Source organism: Ixodes scapularis, unplaced genomic scaffold, assembly GCF_016920785.2.
Source record: "Ixodes scapularis isolate PalLabHiFi unplaced genomic scaffold, ASM1692078v2 PGA_scaffold9__187_contigs__length_104089568, whole genome shotgun sequence".
Taxonomy (NCBI): domain Eukaryota; kingdom Metazoa; phylum Arthropoda; class Arachnida; order Ixodida; family Ixodidae; genus Ixodes; species Ixodes scapularis.
The window spans coordinates 7,979,768-7,996,167 of NW_024609884.1; positions in this window are offsets into that span (position 1 = coordinate 7,979,768).

The following is a 16,400-nucleotide window of genomic DNA, read 5'->3' on the forward strand; positions in this document are numbered from 1 at the left end:
CCGCTTTCGCTCTACCTGAGAAGAGACGAAGAACGGCTGCGGCCAGCGCGTCGTCCCCTCTTGCTCGTCACTACCAACCAGGGACTCTCAGTCTGCTGGAGCGACTGGTCGGTTCCCTCCTCCGGGTCGCTGAGCCACCGCTTGATCGCCGCCGCCGCGGAGTCCATTGCTGTTTCATCTTCGGCGTCCAGTGCGCCAGTCGCGTCCTTTGCAGTCGGTGTCGTCTCACTGGCGGTCTTTGCATTAGGCTCATTTTCACCAACAGTGCTTTCTGCCGTCAATGCTACGACGGAGACCTGGCCTTCTGGCATCGCTAATGGCGCGCGTTGCTGCTTACCGGACGCCTGAGGGTCTTGCGAAGAAATCCTCGCGGTTGGAGTCGCCGCCGCCTCGACCTCTCGAGCGTACGACCGTACGCAATTTGAGGCTTCATGCTCGAAGGCTCGACACTCCTCGCACCTCGGCACTCTACAGTCGCGCCGTATGTGTCCCGTGCGTCGACAGCGGAGGCACACCGGTGCGCGCCTGGGAACAACAACCAGCAGCGTGCCTCCGTAAAGGCGCAGCTGGTACGGCAGGGACTCCGGGGTTAAGTCTTCACGGAGCACAATGCGTTTGATGACAGTAGTGGAATCCACGTCTGCCAGGCCCTCGATTCTCCACTTTTCGCGGGAAGGGCGTCTGCAGAAACGTCGAATGCCACCCAGTGGACTTTTACCTTCAGCTCTTGTTTTTCTGGATCAGTTACCAGGCATGGTCGCCCCTTCACCAGCACGGTCCCCTCTCACAGAAGCTTCTCTTTGGCGGAGGTAGTGTTTAGCTTCAGCAGCCAGATCTGCCCCATTTGAAACGCGCCAAGCCCTGCTACGTCTTCTCGAACTCCCACCTGATTCAGAGGCCCTATACGAAGTCTTCAGCACGGTACGGCCGCCCCCGGGTATCAGCATGCATCACAAGGCTGCATTTCATGGCTTCTCCTGTCGGCAGGGTAGGCAGTATCACTGCGTAGTCATTTGGAACATCGCCGCACACGACATCACCGCGGCTCGGAGCCGCCGTCATCGGACTCCCAGCGGAGCGTTTCATTCCACGTGCGCGCTACGGCGTTCGAAATTGGAATCCCCACTCGGCCACCGACTCGGTGATCGTCAGCAGCTCAATGGCAGTTAGCGCCGCCGTGAAACTCCGGCCGATCGCGATTAAGTCAACTGTCGTTGGCTTAGTAACAGTTAAGAGCGCTAGCATAACTGGGGTATGACACACGCAAGTTTGTACTACCCATTACCGATTAAGAATTCGCTTTTCGCAGCGTCTTCTAGACAACGCAGGGGACCTTTAAACAAAAAGAAAAGAAAAAGAAGTGCCGCGACGACAGATATGTCGATGTCACCACACAGGTAACCCAGGTGCCTTAAACGCATCTCCGAGTTCTGTGTCTAACGTCAGGAACCACCCAAGCATCGACAGGGGGGCACATCAATAAATTACCGCATATTGCTGTAAAAAAAGAAAAAAAAAGTCAAATTCGAAACGAACTTTTTTGTGTGTGTTCGCTTGGAAGGCTTGTAAAAATATTAGGCGATGGAGAGAATCGGCGGTCATTTTATTTGAGTCCTTATTATCTCAAACTCCTTTTATATACGTTTCGCCCGTTGAAAAGCACGACGAAAGAGTTCAATCACCCACCTGATCTCTCCACGCACCTCCGTCCTTCCACACGATGAAGTCCTTCTGTTCTGCTCACCGTCACCATTGGTAACGAAGCGTCTCCTGGGAGCGCCTCGCCACGCGAACGCAGACGCTGGCTCCTGGAACCAGCAAGCGGACGCTAGTGTTCGAATCTCGTCTGCTAAACTATGGTGCCTGCAGCGCGTCTCCGATGGGTGTTTTGAGCGTCCTATGCTGCCCATACATCAAACGTGGTCCCGAAAGTGGCGACAAATGACGTCACAGAAGCCGGAGTGTCATGCTGTCGGATGCCGCGATCCTGGCGGTTGGTCGTAGAAATGGTGGCGAAAAGCGCGAGCTAACGCAGCGAGTGTCACTGCTTTCACTGGAGAACGACCTGCAGAAGAACAGGTGTCTGCATCGAGGGACCACGGTTTTGGGGACGCGGTGAACTCACCAGCCGGAGACGCGTTCCAGGCACCATAGCTAAAATGAACGCAGCCAAAGCCGGACGCGCCGGTGCAGGGACGACGCTGAGAGCGGGAAGCGGTCGCCTGGCGAACCCTTGACGGCTCCAACGAGGCTTGATGCAAGTGTGGTTGGTGCCTGGGGTCCGATCACCGCAGGCCCGATGTTGGTCGTAGCGAGAGCGAGATGTAATTTGCCTCTCGCGGAGCGAGCGGAGATAGCGTTTGTAAACGCTTCGTCTGCTAACGCGACCGAGGAACGCGGTTCGTCTGCTAACGCCATCCGCTGACGGCATGGAGGTAGGAAGTCTCTGGAGTCGACATGAGGCCACCAGGGGTGGTTTGCTCCATAGAGTTATTATAATGTACGCTAGAGGTTCAACTGGCGCTAGTGTCTATGCGACTTCCGGGAGGCAAATTGAAGCAGACAGCAACCAGTCTACTTTTGCGGTGCTCCTGTGCATTCCTATGGGAAAACGCGCGTGAATTCTGTCTCTTCGCCTGAAAATGACACGAATAACTTTTGTGATTTCGGTTGTACCGGATAGTATGTACATTTATTAATATTGTGAAAGTGTGATTGCTTTCGTTACAGCATTTTTCTTTACCACTGAACGATGTAAAACTTCGCTATATTTCAGTCCCAAACCTATGTTCCATGGCAGATATGTAAAAATGAGCGACGATTCTAAGCAAAATAACAATCGAAAAGAATGTAGAGTGCGTTCAAGGTTCGCCAGCATTCCGGTGGCACTTATGTATTGCTAATATGCCCGTTGCATCTTTACGATCTGTTAAAAAAAAGAAAAAAAAATTAAGTATGATGGCTACGAAAGGTGTCTTTTTATTATTTCCTATGTCGGGCAGTTTTAATCGGGCAACTGTTCTCTGGCTTCGCCATATTTGCAAAGATTTGGAGCGTACGGGTGATGATGTGAACTTAGATCAAGCATCTTCGCACATATTCAGAAGCAGAAACTTAAGAATAAAGCAGTACTCATTTATTGCAAATCTGGCTATATTACGTGACTTTCAATTTATTTTTGATCGTCTGCATGCACAAGGAGTTACTTATCCAGTGTTACTACGTAGTTCTTGGCGTCTCTCTTGGTTTTCCACATATCCTTCGTTCGTTGGCACGTATATCCCCCATGCTGGAAAGCGCCGACGCCGTGTTCGCGCTAACAGTGTCCGACAGTGCACATAAATACACGTACGAAGCGGTTTTAGCACCGTTTTTCGTGCCACGAATTTCAAATAAAAACGCTGTAACTGACCAATTATTTCCTCCGCGTGACTGAGAAATGTTCCAAGCTACCTAGTGCGTACGAATTAGTCGTGATATTTGCTGTTATAATCTATCCCAGAGAGAAAATGCACTCGCTTTTTCCCATAGAAATGCATTACCGGAAGTCAATTTCGGACTGGTTGCTGTCTGCTTCAATTTGCAGCAGCACACTAGCGCCAGTTAAACCTCTATCGTACATTATAATAACTCTATGGTTTGCTCATCTCGCGGCCGCGATCGCGGTTGTGGCCAAGCACACGTGACGAGCTCCATGGGGACATGGAGGTACTTAGAACCCCTGCCTAATGGCAGAGAAATCCGTGTCGCTTCGACTACAAACGTTTAACTTCGTTCGCAGAAACTGACCGCAGAGGCTTTCAACTGGAGTCCAATTAACCGCCACTTCATGCTTTAGAAGCGGCATGTAAAGTTATGGCCAGGAAAGGTAAATATGAGCCAAAATGAACGAGAAGTCAGGCGAGATAAAAGCGGTGGCAGTATATTTAAATATCCGCGCTAGTGGCTCGATTGGGGCGTTTTGTAGTGGTTGAGGGGTAAAGGATGCGGGACTCGCCGTCGCGGCGCTATAGTTCCGGGTTCCAATCGGGTGTTCTTTTCTATTTTTATATCCATTTATTTTTCGTGCGTGTATGTTACCTTTTAACTGTCTTCTTTTTACAAATTGTTTTTGCTTCTTGCATCACACCTTTTTTCATCTCTTGTATCACGCATCCTGTTACTGAAAAGAGTCGAAGCAGGCGCGTTGTTTATTTAAAAACACAAAATTGTAGTTGCTGGGGAAAGGATGCTTGTTTCGGCCCCGTTTGTATGCAAGTCATAGCGATGCTGTCATTTTGGTTTCCTTTTAATTAACATTATGAAATGATTGTGTTAGCGCATTAACTTGGCTTGATCTTTTTCTTTTCTTCCGGTGTGTTAAATTAGCAGATGGGACAAAAAAAAAAAAAAAAAAAAAACGTGTAAGTCGCAGTTGTGGTAGTGGATGTTTTGGATGATTTATAAAAAGTATCACAGTGTAAAAGTAAGACACACGCCCAAATATTATCTTATTAAAAAGAACAACAAAGAAAAACGTGACGCGAGTTGAATTCGGAACTTTCGTGCTGCGACACGTCCCCGTTCTAGGCCCGCTCAGACCACGACCTCCTGCTTCAGACGGGGCAACTTTCTCAGCGATTTTGGTGTTGCTGGCGGGTTGTTCCCTAGATTTTCCTAGATCGACACGAATTGCCGAGATCGGGTCCGGCTCAAAACAAGCGAGCAACTCGGAGCAATAGACCTATCTCACCAAGCGTTTGGCACATGCGTGTCGCTGCCATAACTTTAGTTCACTGGAGGCAAACGGCAGTGCACGAGAGGGCTCGTGCCGTTTCGTGCTCTGCACGCGCAGAGCTCCATCGAGGTTGTCACACGAGCAGAAAAACCAAAGTTCCCTCGATCACGGCGCTCGATGCATTGCGGCAGCGGTTGCGTAGTCAAACTGGTTGGTGAGATCCGTCTATTCGAAGACGTTTGAAGCAGGAGCCGCCAATCAGGAACGCAATATTTTCACGTGATGTCCCGTGCGGTGATGAAGACGACTTAAGACTTGGTTTTGGTTTGAAATTGATCGTTTTTGGAAATAAACCGTTTAAGAAAGATGCATCAGTATTTTCGACGTCATTTAAATGAATAAAAACACGTTTATAGCGCGTAACTATTTGTCTAAATAGTGCAAGAAAAATAAAATCTAATGGTGATGATGGCAAATTGCAGCAATTGACCCCGTAAGTGACTACGTCACAACATGGCGTCTTGGTTCAAACAAACCGTTGCTAGGAACGTTGCTATGGACTAATGCATGGAGACTCCACATGAGGCTAGATTTTTGCTGACAAGTAAATATTTTTTTGTAAGCAACCTAACTTCTTGATATCTAATTATGAAGATGTTCTCGTCGCCTCAGTGTAGTACTGCAACGATGAAAGCCATTTCTGAAGTATTACACTCCACTTTGCTTTGGTAGCAGACGACACGATGTGCTGGCCTCTGTTGCAGCGGTCGGCTTCGTTGAATTGCGTCGGTAAACGAGCGACAAAAACAAGTGCATCGCCATAGCCGTAGAGGCCTCTGCAATGTGCGTTTTTTTTCTTGTACTAAGTACTACATTAAAAAGCTAGTCCGAACAGGAGAACACAATGAAAAAACATCACCAAAGGTAGATATATAAGTATAAACAAAATAACCGGATAGTGCATGGACACAGGCGTACTTCTTAACGCTGTTTTACCATAACAATGTAAGACTATACTGCAAGTTTGAGTTGGATTTTACTCTCACTACTACTTGCGTGCAAACTATTTTATCAATATTATAGTAATAATATATCAATACAGCGCCATATTTTAAGACAGTGTGACTGAACAGAATATGGGTTTTACGTGCTCTCGGTTGGTTTGGCCCTTTTTTTACATCAACGTTCCCCAGTGCTACATGTACTCACCTTATGTTTTTTATCCAGTTCTTTCGCTCTTTGGGGTCTTCCGGAAATTGAAGAAACTGCAAGAATCTTTATCCACGCTATGGTTACAACCAGGTACTAAGCACCCCCCATAGCGCGAGTCCGCAAACAAAATTTCGCATCTCAACCGATCTTCTGAAGTGCTTTTCTCACGGGTGTAATGCGATGTTTTAGCAGACGATCATCTCGATCCACGGCCGGACTTTCGATAAACCATATTTTTCATCGCACCCCACTATGATTTTTTATAAGTGTCTGAAACTCCATTATAGTCAAACAAATGCAATATCAGAATATCGTTCACACGATTCAAACGACGGTGTCGGCCAAGGCAGACGGCATACTTCTTGCATTCGCCGTCTACTGCAGGCATCTTCAGGACCGAAAGTTGCAGTGGTAAATATTTCAGAATTAAGTGATTACCGGCACACTTCTGTCGAAACATATAGGACATTCAAGCTTTCTATATCTGTGATCTTTAGAGGTTTAAATCCTACTCCTGATTTTTGACCGGTCGGCATTTTGTAGCGAACCCTAGCCAGTGGCGTCACAAGGGGGGTGCGGGGGGGGGGGGACGCCCCGGGTGCAGCGCTCCGGGGGTGTCGCGACGGGCCACGAGAAGGGGGGGGGGGGGGGGGAATGAAGACGGGCGGCGATGGGGGGTAGGGGGTCGCCGCGGGCCATCGCCCCGGTGCCGCTGAGCCTAGTGACGCCACTGACCCTAGCCACATGTATTTGTCCATAACAACGACAGTAGCAACGGTTTGTTAGGCCCCATGACGACACACTAACAAAGTCAATTGGTTGCTGCGTGTGAACGCGGGCGGCCCGTGTTCCTGGTGTTGCAAAAGACACTCAAAGAGCCAATCTCTGCGATCTACGAAATAAGCTCAGCGAAGGATGAGGCGGAACATCTGTTTAGACCCCCAAAGCAAGTGTCCCATGTGGCATTACGCAATACCAGCATGACACTTTGCATTGCGTAATGCCACAGCGCAGACTTCATTTTTAGGTCTAAACGGTACAAGTCGGCGAGCACACTTATGGCACCATAATAGTACATTTAGTTTAACCAACACTATAATTAAAATAGCGACCTAGCACCTATACGAGAATCCAGATTATAAAGGAACAAGCAATGTTACTTTACTTCACATTCAATAATAAATGTAAAAAAAAAAATATAATGACATTGTATTATACAGTCAGCATACTCGGAGCTCTGGTTCTTAGGTGCTTTAAATTACGCAGAAGTGTTTTTTGTGTTCACTGTTTTTACGACTAGGTTAGCGGTAAACATCTCGCTCTCTTGTACTAATTTCATTGCGTTTTGTGTGCAAGAAAAAAAAATCATCCCTCGTTACATATATGTCACTTTGAGTGAAAGCTAAAAAGAATCGAGAAGGAAACCGAAGTCCTCGAGCGTATGTGGGCGAAGGCAGCCTTGGCTCTTCAGCAGAAAAGCTGCACCGCGTGCAACTTTTCTGTTGAAAATAAAGGTTCTGCTGTTTTTATATTATAATCCACATTTCCGTCAACAGATTCAGTGCTTCTCTTTTTTCTTTTTTGTGGGGAAAAGGGGGGGGGGGGGGGGGGGTGTTTGAGCACTTAGCAGGACTGTTGGGCAGGGGAGACCCAGCCCGCTCTCGGGAACTGAAATTGAAGAACCCCAGCACGTTTTTTCTTTTTTTCTTTTTTTCTGGTGTTTTCCATTCGAAAGTTTGCAGATCGGCGTCAGTGTAGCCGATGCTTGGAAGCTCTTTGGTTGTTGTTTTTTGCTCTTCCATTTTTAGAGCGACGAGTATTATATGAGGGCTTTTTGCCGGCATGCGTCCTGTGTGTCTGTATGTATCGCGCGAGAAAGGCCGGCCAATATGTTTCTTATTGCGCTCCGGCGGCCCGCGGCTCCGCGCTGCTGGCGGGGCCGCTCCATGATGAAAAGGCCGATAAACTGGCGCTGCGGCACGTGGCTCAGAGCACGCGCTGCCTGGGGCTCGCGGAGCCCTGCTCGGCGGGGCGGAAGAACGTTCCCCAAATTGACACGTAAAGAGACAAAGAGGGACAACGAGGCCCCGGGACATATTTGAACCCTCGTTAATAAAACATTTCGTTTCCGGAACTTGGACCCAGGAGGAAATTGTATGCCAGGCGTAAATTTCTCGCAATAGGTGGGTAGCACCGACGTAACTTCGTCTGCCACTCTGGTGGTGAAATATCTGCCGCCGGCTTTTCTTCCACCGTGTTAATCTTACACCATGTAAGCGGTTCTTTCACTGTAAAAAATCTTTCGTGAAAAACAAACAAACAAACAAAAGACGATGAATTACTTGGCATCTTTATTGATAGGAATTTTTCATTAAAATAATGTACCGTTGTTTTCTGAAAATATGTGGAAAGAGGCATCAATTCAACGCTTTACGTTTTTCTAAATCACGAGCACATTCGTGAAAATGACGTGACACTTGAATAACGAGCTTCCTGGAAATAACGGCACGCGTGAAGAAAACGAAAGCCTGTTTTCAAAGGAAACGAGCCATTCTGTCATAATCCGAGGAATAGCCGTTCATATTCTCTTTGGAAGACCACGGTAACCAAGAAATATTTGCCGTGTAAGAAACTTTGGAAGTGTTGAGCCCAAGAAAGAGTTCTGCTTCATCAGATATGCAAAATGCTTTAGGAGACTGTATGTGCCTTTAAACATACTCGGTGCTTTAACACGTGTTACATTTCCAGAGCTGGAAAATGGCTAGGATTCACAACTTCCAAAGCTTCCTTGACAGATAAAAAAAACATTTGTGGTTGACGTGCCATGTCAGAAGGATGTGTCGAGGCATTTCTTTCGAGTGCAATTTCTGAAAACACGGTAAACATAACATATTGTTTGTTTTTGTCGAGACATATATTCTGAAAGTAACTGGTGTTCTGCTGCTCAACATGTTTCACTTACTAAAGCTTCTGTGCAACAATAGCCTGTAATGCAACCTCAGCATCCTTAATATGTTAGACAAAAAAAAAAAACTGGTTCGAAGTATCGTGACTAAAGCACTAAACAGAGCTCCTGCACACATCAGTCATAGAACCATTTTCATGGAACACATAAAACTGATCATGTTAAGTTCAGCGTAACAATTGGCTGTTGACAATTTGTTTCGTGCCCTTTTAGGTAGCTCACACTTTTGGGCTGAAATATGCAGACACCAAGCACAGGAGCTTTAGAATAAGTGATATAGCATGCAGCAAAACAGCAGCCACTTACAGATTCTCCTATGGAATGTACCGGCGGGCTCAGCTGTCGGCAGCTCATGGAGCAGACTGGTGTCTGGCAGTCTTCCAGAGCGTCACAGGACCTTGACTGGAACACATCAGCATCTATAAATGGTACATTCTCACATGAATGCCCATTAAGAACCGTTAAGACCGAAGTCTTTGCACGAGCCTAACAGATTCTATGAATACACGGAGTTCATTTAATGACCTCGTTGGATTGCATACAAGTTGTGAAGTTCTGTGATTAATTATTCATTTAGCAAAATATATTGCTAGTAACCTCTGGCTCTGTAGCTTTTTCCTTGAGCAAGCTGAGAGGGTGAGAAAAACAAGATTAAATTGATAGCAACACCTATTATATGTTAAAATACGTCGGCAGCTTCTCCTTTCACACCATGCATGGGACCATCCAGATGTTGCCTGCATAAGGAAGAGAAAGAAGTACGCATAACCACAGGTTCTTGCCAGTGTACTCAAAAGTGCAACAGAAGTCCGCACATACAATATACGAGGGAAAGTCAGTAAGTTACAAAAGGCTATTTAAAGAAAAAATGGTATGAGATACCGAATAAAAATCTTGCTTTATTTCTCGACATATACTCCCCCAACATTGACACGTTTATCCGATCTCTTTACCAGGGCCCCGAAAATCTCCTGCATTAAATTCTTTAGCTGCTTCTCAGTCACGTACACACCTCGTATCCTGCATCTTCATCTGTCGCGAAACTTTTGCTGCCAAGGAGAGTTTTTAGCGTACCAAACAAGTGATAGTCGCTTGGGGTCAAGTCAGGGCTATAAGGCGGATGTTCAAGAAGTTGTAACTCAAATTTATCAATTGTCTCCTGCGTTAATCGAGTTGCATGAGGCCTGGCGTTGTTGTGATGGCGCAAGATTCCTACAGTTAATACGCCTGGATGCTTTTCTTTTTATTTTTTTTTAATTGCTACCCGAAGCTTCAACATAACTTCACGGTATGACTCAGCATTCAGTTTCACCTAGTTTCAGAAAATGAGCAGCAACACTCTGTGAGAATCCCAACACTGTAACCATAACCTTGCCAGCTGAGAGCATGACCTTGAATTTTTTGGTTAAAGGTGAAGGATGCTTCCATTGGGGGCATTGAAGCATGTTTAGTTTCGAATTGGTAGTGATGAACCCAGGATTCATCCCGAGTTAAGAATCTTGCTAGGCATCTGTCCCCCTTCGTTGGCATACCAAAAAAGATGTTGCATGGACAGGCCCATTTGATTCTTTTTGTGTTCCTCGGTCAGCTGTCTGGACACCCACCGTGAGCATACTTTTCGGAAGTTAAAAGAGGGTCATGCATTATGGTGCAGGATAAACCATGAAAACAGCCAATTTCAGTTGCTACGCTGTTCTATTGTTACTCTTCAGTCGACTCAAATCACTTCTTCCACCCGTTGCACTGTTGCTTCTGTCACAATCTTTTCAGAACGACCAGTTTGCTCCTCGTCAACAACATCCGACCACCCCTGGAAGAATTTCTCAACCCGGTTGTGCACTACTTTTTGCGATGAAGACTTCTCATCGTAAACAGGAAACATTTTTTTTTTTTGTGAATATCTTTTGCATGAAGCCCTTTTGCCCTCAAAAAAACGCGCAGCAGCATGCTGTTCATCCAGCGTACACTCCTCGAGCACAGTCGCCATTTGTAAATTGAGCTGGACATGTGTGCGTCTGTTATCTAGTTACTGCACAGTGAATATTATGAACATTATTGAGATGCCACCTATTGACGTATTTGGAAACTAGTCACTAATTATATCGGATATTTGATGTCTGTGACTTACTGACTTTCTCTCGTAAATAAGGAGCATGCAGCGTTCACCAAGAGACTAGATCACCTTGTCCAAAGAACCCAAATACTTTTTAGAGGAATATTGACGGCGCGAGACGCGATTTAGTTGGCAGTCACCTCCTTTCCACTTGTTTTCTCTCTCGGCATATCGCGCGCGTGGAGGAGTGGTGGATCGGCTTCGCCGTCACGACCCAGATGGTCATCCCGGAATGACCCGTGACGTCATGGACTTTACGCACAGAATTTCAAATAAATCTCCAGCCGTCAATATTGCTCTAAATTTTCGGGTAAAATTTGTTTCTTGACACGCGTGTCCCAATGAAAGTACGAATTTTTTTTTCTTTTAGGTTTTTTGTGTTTCTTTTTTTCTTTTTTTTAAGTTGCGGAAACCTCAATTAGCGAAGCTTTCTAAAGGGCGAGCGCATTTCGGACACCAACTGTACGTCATTTTTGTGGCAAAACATTTTTGATTGTGATGAAGATATCGTGGTGTTTGCGCTTTGCGTGGCCATTAGGGCTCTAAAAAGTGAGCCGCGTACGTTGACTGGCAAGCTCCGGAAGAGCAGCGTTCACAGTATCGATGCCTTCGTGTCACTAGGTTCACAACTCGCTGCTCCCCGTCGCGGTTTTAGTGTATTGCAACACGTGGTCGAACTGCACTATGGTTATTAAGAGGAAGTTTTAGGATAGCGTGACCGCAGGCTACCTTAAGGTGCAGCATTGCAAGCGGAAGCTCGCGCTGCGCCTTTGAATCATAATATTTAGTGCGCGACAAGAGCTTTGCCGTGCTCACGGGAGACTGCGGTAACGCTATGCTAAAACTGTCTATTAACGTCATCGGCGTGCTTAGGGTTTTCATTTATTGCTCTATCAAAAAGAAATATTTTATTATACCGCACGTTTGTGTACCCGCGTGTTATTCGCAACGTTGCAACCCGCCTCGCCAAAACTACCCGTTGTAGCATCCAAGCTCTCGTCACGAACGGCTGGCTAGCACAGATGCGCTTAAAATGCTTCGAGAAATTTTTTTATTTGCTTTTGTAATTACCTGAAAGCAAGTAGGCGTATTCTGTCTGATTAAAGTGCTTGGAGCAAATGGTCATGTTCCTTATAACGGCCTTAAAACGCGAACCCATTCCCAATGTCCATTGCTCGTCATACCGTTGCGCGACCAGTTTTCTCCTACTTGGGGCAAAGAATAGTCTTTTCGTAGACCGTACGTTAGAGATCTACACTACTAGCGGGAGCATTTGCCGTCACGTTGAGCACAAATTGAGCTGGCGACCACATGCAAGACCAGAAATCCGCAGCGTGTGCGATATGCGAAAAGTCCCTGATGAACTTAGACATCCCGGTCCCTTCGTAAAACGCTGTTGCGAGGCAGAACACAAACATTCTTATTTTTACGCACTCACTCTTTTTTTTTTTTTTTCTTCGTGAAAACTGCTTCACGCACGAATACGCCGACCAGAACCATGCGGTAATAGAAGCACGAAAACACCAAGGCCGACAGTACCTGCCACCGTCTCCGCCACCGTCCCCGCTCCTCTGGTTCTTCATTCGTCCGCCAGGGGGCGAGCGGCGAACTACAGTTGCGAATAAAATCGCTAATGTTGAGATGAAATGCATATTATTCGTTCCCGAGACATTGCGCTGAATGTCGTTGAAAGTCCCTATTAGGTATGTTGTCTCAAACGTAAATTTTGATTTTCGGAAGGCCACCATTATAACTGGGAGACTTCTGTTCGATTCGTCCTCCGCGTCGTCGGGAACGCCGGACGACTCCCAGCACTTCCCGGGTCGACAGCAAACGGTCGGGGGTGGTGCGCTTCCTGTTCCGCAGCCGGTTCACCCTAAGCAGCCGGCTCCATCAAACCCGGCCCGAGCCAACGAGCCGAGTTCTCCCCGCCGAGCGGGGTCCGGCTCGGGGTCCGGCCGGGGGTCAACCAGACGCGCTCCCGGAAGGGCCCCGCTGGAGCCGATTCTTTGGACGGACTTCCCAGCTGGCGCCGTTCATCGGGACGCCCGCACTCGCGGAGGCCTTCCAACACGAGCGAAGTAAATCGAAAAAAAAAAAAAAAAAAAAAAAAAAAAAGACAAATAAAAAAAAAGTTAGAAGTCGCGAATAATTTCCAGACACAAAGAAAGGGATCGATCCGTGATTATTTATTCATCACAGAGGTGACAGCCTGTGACGCTAAAAAGTCTTCCAATGAAAATATACGGGAACCGATTGTCGTGCGAAGAACGGGATTATGGCTATTATTGGCATCTTGCGTTTCTATGGATGTCAGTACCTAACGTCATGTGTCGTTGGTTAGCAAAATGTTGGGGATACATATAGCCACATCGAAATGAAAGCAAAAGAGCGTTTCGTTTCGGATAAGCGCTCACAAGAGCGTTTAGCTAAGTTTGTTTACGTTAGGAGGACTACATCGAGTTATGACTGCGAATAACCCGGACGTTACATGCTTCGTGTGCCGCATGGCAACGAGTTCAAGGAGTGGCTTTGCACGGGAACATGCGAAGCACAGGTGTACCGGTGACTAACTCGATCCATCAATGTAAAAAAAAAAAAAAAAAAGGAAGCCTTTTTTATGTGAAGAGTTGATTGTATCTAAAGTTTGAGGTAAAGCCTCTTGATAAAATTTACGCTTGGCGTTTCTTACAAGCAGTGTTGTGCCCGTTACCGAAAAAGAGTAACGAAATAGCGTTACTCGTTAGTTTGGTAAAAATTAACGCGTTATTGAGCGTCGTTACTTTTTTACAAACGTAACGATATACAGTTACCGTTACTTTTCAAAAATAACGAACGTTACTTTTGCGTTACTTTTGTGTTCAAGTGCATATATTTGGCGCAGCATGCGAATGGGGACTGCTAGAACACAACCAGCCAACCAACACCCCTCATCTTTAAGTCGGTTTTAGTAACAGTTCGCTTCATAGTATTACCAGTCTGATTTACTTCACTATGTGGAACAGCACTCCGGTTACCAGCACACTCTTTACAGGTTTAAAACTTTTTTCATATTTCGTTATGACCTTAGGGGAGTAAAGACGATTAAAGCGAACAATTCTTCTGTGTACAAAAGTGGGTCAGGAATTTTCATGCACCGAGGGGGAGAGCGAGAGTAAACAATTCCTCAAAGGGTGGTTCTTTTTTTTTTTTTTTTTGTAACTAGAGAAACGAGCAAATGGCCTCGCCACTAGTTGTACACTGTTTTAAACAAATGTCTGTCTCCTCGCACCCCCCCCCCCCCCCCCCCCCCCGCTGTCGACCCCTGCTGCACAAAGCAGAGGGGAAGGGGAGGGAGGGGAGGGGGCTGTAACACAGTCGTTCGTTCAAATCTTGTGGGTGGTGACACTATGAAAAAATAAAATAAAATGAGGACGAACGGAATTAGCTGGTAGCCGAAGGTTTGTTTCCCCTTCGAGATGCGAGATAATGTCGCCTTTTAACGGATGTCTTTTTTAATTCAGAATTTTTTTTTTTTTTTTTTAAGTTTACTGTGACAGACTCTGGTTCCGTTCAGCGATAAGCTTGTGCAGGATTTTGAGATGGATCGGTGAATAGATAGACTGATAAGTGGAAACCACCGTTTTAGGAAATCAAAGTTTCAGAAGTCTTAGCAGCAAGATACGGCATTGCCTGGGCATTGCGTGCTTGAGCGAAAGTAGTTGCCCCTCGAGCAGAGAAGCTCGATCCTCCATTGAGCTTAGTGACCTAAATTTAGTTCCCCTAACGTCTTCAGTTTTATGCACATGATAGGCGATTCTAAATTTTAGATCAGGCGTCGTGACCTTTTCCCAAATGCCTAATGTATTTCACCAGTTTTGGTCAAAAGTAACGAGTAACGAGTAATGTAATTTCATAGCCGATTCCGTAAAAAAGTAACGAAAATACTTTACTCGTTAGTCATTCAGAATACTAACGAGTACGTTACTACGTTAGCGAAAAATGCAACGCGTTACCAGTAACGTCGTTACTAGTAACGCGTTACCTCCAACACTGCTTACAAGTACTGCCGACCAACCATCCGCTTCCAAGGGCCGCTCACCCAAAAACTCCTTGGAACTAAAGCTATACGCGCTTCGTTTTGTTACGACTGCTCCTATACTTCGTTTCAGCTTAAGTCCCAACGCAGCCGACGTTACAAGCTAAATGGACCGATTGAGGAGCTTGAAAAGTGCGATGCACCTTTGTACATGTACGTGATTGGTCTTTGTACATGATTGGTCCAGTGGTGATATAGGACACGTACAGAAACATGACGAACACCATGATGATGCGATTTTGACGCTGTCTGATTAGCCCCATCAGCTCGTACCGTCGGCTGCGTCTAAAGAGAAGCTGAAGAGGTTCTTGAGAAAAACAAGCTGGAGGTGAAGTCTAGCGTATTTTTGACCTGTGAACTTGAATATCAAAGCATGTAACCCGAGCGTATCAAAAGACGCGAGAAAAAAAAACGAAAAACCAACCGCTGGGTGTGACGTAATACCCATAGGTTTCAGTGGCCTTGCGCGTGGCGCTTTTTAGGGAAAAAAAAAAGTTGGCTTGCTCTTTATGTTTATACAGCCTTGATGGAGATGCGCCTCAACGGGTAATCGGTCTCTTAGCTGTAGATGAGAAATTTGGCCAGTGCGGTACAACCGCTAACCTGGGGTTTTTAACGTGCATCACGCAGTAGTGATCACACGAACGCGTGCCGGTACGAAACTCATCCAGATCGAAACGGGCGGGGGCGGCGGGGATCGAACCCAGGAGGTTCCCAGCGCAAGCTTTCGCTCCACGCTCCGAGCTGAGACGCGCTTTTTAGGGAACACGCGCCGCGCTTTTGACCGCTCTGGTTAGGCTGTTTAGGCTAGCAGAAAGCGCGGGAATGTTGAGATCTCTGTATAACAGGTCATGATTCCGCCCTCGCACCCAGCGCGACGAAGAGAAAGGGGCTTCAGCGCTTTTCGTGACTCCAGCGACCTATAGGGGACGCCACTATCGGGCAAATATGGCGGTCTAAAACAGGTCGTGCCGTGCCATGTGCCAGCTCAACGCACAACGCTGGGATATCAGCAAGCGAGCATTGGACTCCACGTTTCGAACCTGCGGCGATGTGCTGACGTGAGCGAGCGTCCAGAGGCTTTACCTTCTTGGAGGAGGCGATGAAAGGACCTCCTGCTGTTCTTCCACGGTGCTGATGAACGTTGTTGTGTGTATGTTTATAACAGCCGGAAGTTAGTCTGCCTCAGTGGGCGCCTGGTGTCTCAGTTGTAGATGAGCAATTTAGCCAGTGCTGTACAACCGCTAACCTGGGGTCTTTAACGTGCACCACGCAGTAGTGATACCCGACCGCACGCCGGTACGATGCACATCCA